This window comes from Sinocyclocheilus anshuiensis, unplaced genomic scaffold (genome assembly GCF_001515605.1).
Source record: "Sinocyclocheilus anshuiensis isolate Anshui unplaced genomic scaffold, SAMN03320099.WGS_v1.1 scaffold580, whole genome shotgun sequence".
NCBI classification, from domain to species: domain Eukaryota; kingdom Metazoa; phylum Chordata; class Actinopteri; order Cypriniformes; family Cyprinidae; genus Sinocyclocheilus; species Sinocyclocheilus anshuiensis.
Window position 1 is genome coordinate 477,751 of NW_015554099.1, and position 3,712 is coordinate 481,462.

At 33.7% G+C, this 3,712-nt stretch overlaps 1 protein-coding gene across 1 annotated transcript in view; it reads right to left on the reverse strand.

Moving 5' to 3' along the window:
- ankrd27 (ankyrin repeat domain 27 (VPS9 domain)) overlaps nucleotides 1-3,712 on the reverse strand; it is a 43,285-nt gene that overhangs the window by 1,965 nt on the left and 37,608 nt on the right. The gene's annotated exons all lie outside the window — the stretch shown is intronic.

The following is a 3,712-nucleotide window of genomic DNA, read 5'->3' on the forward strand; positions in this document are numbered from 1 at the left end:
GCTTGGGAATTAAGTTAAGTTACGTTCAGTTAAGTTACGTTAAGTTAAGTTCAGTTCAGTTCAGTTAGTACGTAAGTAAGTAAATAAACAAACATATAAATAAGACTGATATCTGGAGAATGGTACCTGGGGGCTGTTTCATAAAAGACGCTAAGAAAAGCGGGGATTAAAGTCCAAAACCTGACTTGAAATAACCTAACAAATCAATCGGGACTAAAGCGGTTTCATAAACGACAATTTAAGTTCACGCAATCTCACTAATTCGATCCAGGTTCAATTAGTCAGGATAATTTGATGTGCACGCTTATTTTTAAGCAGCCGTTAATGTCGATCATGGATCAAATCGATCAACCATGACAAACAGCGAATACATTTATTTCGTTTAACGCATTTGAGACATTGTGTTTTCCTCAGTGCATAACTGACACGTCACAGGTATATTTTCCATCTGTAAATGTTAGAAAGTCATGCAAATATATCCATTTTGCTGTCAGGAGTGGGCGAGGCTTGTGAGTGAACGAGCGCTGCTGCACGCATGCGCACTATGACTGAGTGCAATCACAATACAATATGCATTCTGTTAAAATATTTGTTGTTGGACATTAAATGTGACATGTAAAATTTTAATCCTACATATAAGTACATTTTTTATCATAGCAGTAACTGTAAATCAAATGTAAGCTGCTAATACAGCCCTACTATCTCAAATTAGTTTAATGTGTGTTCCTCTTATCAGTTAAAATGTAGTCTGATTTCTATTATTTATTTTAATTTTTAATTTAGTGATTTTAACTTTTAATTTAGTGTTTTAAATGCTTTAATGCTTTAAAGAGCAATTTTAGATGGTAATGTTTTAATGTTCTACTAATAACCATAAAAGGTACAGCTGTCATAAAACCCGAGAGAAAGGCCGCATGGCTAGAAACTGCTGTTCAACTGAATGGGCAAGTAGCAACTATGTTAAAATGTTTTCATATATCTAAAAAAAAAAAAAAGGTCATGACATTTTGGGCACAATACATTAAATATAGTTGGTTGTAGCCTATTTTTTATTTATTTGATTATTTAAGTTGCATTTTCTGTGGACTAATAATAAAGTCAACAAATTGTAGCCTATGAGAGAGAGTCAGTCGTAATATCAATGCGTTCCTATTGGTCAGTGTTAGAGGAGCTCAGTTAGCTCAGTCAGACAGTTAGCCTGCTCCGGACCAGGTTAGTTTCCCAGCATAAGTTGCCACAGTGACTGAGCTTGAGCATCTGTGCACATAAAATTATCCTGACTCATTGAACCTGGATCGAATTAGTGAGATTGCATGAACTTAAATTGTCGTTTATGAAACCGCTTTAGTCCCGATTGATTTGTTAGGTTATTTCAAGTCAGGTTTTGGACTTTATTAATCCCCGCTTTTCTTAGCGTCTTTTATGAAACAGCCCCCTGGTCTAATACTCCTATGGTGGTCGCAGCTCTGTTACGTTACATTACGTTACGTTCAGTTAAGTTGTTAAGTTAAGTTCAGTTCAGTTAATACGGAAGTAAGATTATACAAATGATCACTACGGTTTGAAATGATTATTGTGGCTTGGGAATTAAGTTAAGTTACTTTCAGTTAAGTTAAGTTAGTACTTAAGTAAATAAACAAACATATAAATAAGTAAGATAGATATCTGGAGAATGGTACCTGGTCTAATACTCCTATGGTGGTCGCAGTTCAGTTCAGTTCAGTTCAGTTCAGTTAAGTTAAGTTAAGTTAAGTTAAGTTCAGTTAAGTTCAGTTAATACGTAAGTAAGATTATACATATGGTCACTATGGTTTGAAATGATTATTGTGGCTTGGGAATTAAGTTAAGTTACTTTCAGTTAAGTTAGTACTTAAGTAAATAAACAAACATATAAATAAGTAAGATAGATATCTGGAGAATGGTACCTGGTCTAATACTCCTATGGTGGTTGCAGTTCAGTTCAGTTCAGTTCAGTTAAGTTAAGTTAAGTTAAGTTAAGTTCAGTTAAGTTCAGTTAATACGTAAGTAAGATTATACATATGGTCACTATGGTTTGAAATGATTATTGTGGCTTGGGAATTAAGTTAAGGTACTTTCAGTTAAGTTAGTACTTAAGTAAATAAACAAACATATAAATAAGTAAGATAGATATCTGGAGAATGGTACCTGGTCTAATACTCCTATGGTGGTCGCAGTTCAGTTCAGTTCAGTTCAGTTACGTTAAGTTAAGTTCAGTTAAGTTCAGTTAAGTTCAGTTAATACGTAAGTAAGATTATACATATGGTCACTATGGTTTGAAATGATTATTGTGGCTTGGGAATTAAGTTAAGTTACTTTCAGTTAAGTTAAGTTAGTACTTAAGTAAATAAACAAACATATAAATAAGTAAGATAGATATCTGGAGAATGGTACCTGGTCTAATACTCCTATGGTGGTCGCAGTTCAGTTCAGTTCAGTTCAGTTACGTTAAGTTAAGTTCAGTTAAGTTCAGTTAAGTTCAGTTAATACGTAAGTAAGATTATACATATGGTCACTATGGTTTGAAATGATTATTGTGGCTTGGGAATTAAGTTACTTTCAGTTAAAGGGGTCATATGATGCTTTTTTAAAGATTATTATTTGGTGTATTTGGTGTAACAGAATATGTTGACATGCTTTAATGTTCAAAAAACACATTATTTTTCAAATACTGCTGTCAGGAGTGGGCGAGGCTTAGCCTACGCGAGTGAACGAGCGCTGCTGCGAACTGTTAGAACGCAGTAGAATAATAGCGCAATAATTCTGAATAAAATATGCATTCGGCTAAAATATTTGTTGTTGGACATTAGATGTGACACATGTAGAATTTTAATCCTACATATAGCCTAAGTGATTTTTGATCATAGCAGTAACTGTAAATCAGATGTAAGCTGCTAATACAGCCCTACTCTCTCAAATGAGTTAATGTGTGTTCCTCTTATCAGTTAAAATGTAGTCTGATTTATATTATTTACTTTCATTTTTAATTCAGTGGTTTTAACTTTTAATTTAGTGTTTTAAATGCTTTAAAGAGCAGTTTTAGATGGTAATGTTTTAATGTTCTACTAATAACCATAAAAGGTACAGCTGTCATAAAACCCGAGAGAAAGGCCGCATGGCTAGAAACTGCTGTTCAACTGAATGGGCAAGTAGCAACTATGTTAAAATGTTTTCATATATCTAAAAAAAAAAAAAAGGTCATGACATTTTGGGCACAATACATTAAATATAGTTGGTTGTAGCCTATTTTTTATTTATTTGATTATTTAAGTTGCATTTTCTGTATACTTTTATTTTTGGACTAATAATAAAGTCAACTAATTGTATGTGAGAGAGTCAGTGGTAATATCAATGCATTTCTATTGATCAGTTTTAGAGGAACTCAGCTTAACCTGACAGTTAGCCTGCTCCGGACCAGGTTAGTTTCCCAGCATAAGTTGCCACAGTGACTAAGCTTGAGCTATGGTAAATTTGCTTTTGGAAACCAAATCAAGTGACAATAAGTCAGAATAACTGAAATAAGCCTGGCTTATTTGGTAAACTAGTTTTATGAAACAGCCCCCAGGTCTCAGGGAGAGGAACTTAAAGCACTGACACCAGATAGCAGTTATGTGAAATAAAACTGCCAAAATGATACCAAAAACACCAACTACTTAATCAAGCAATTATTTTTATTTGAGGAGGTGAGGGGCGC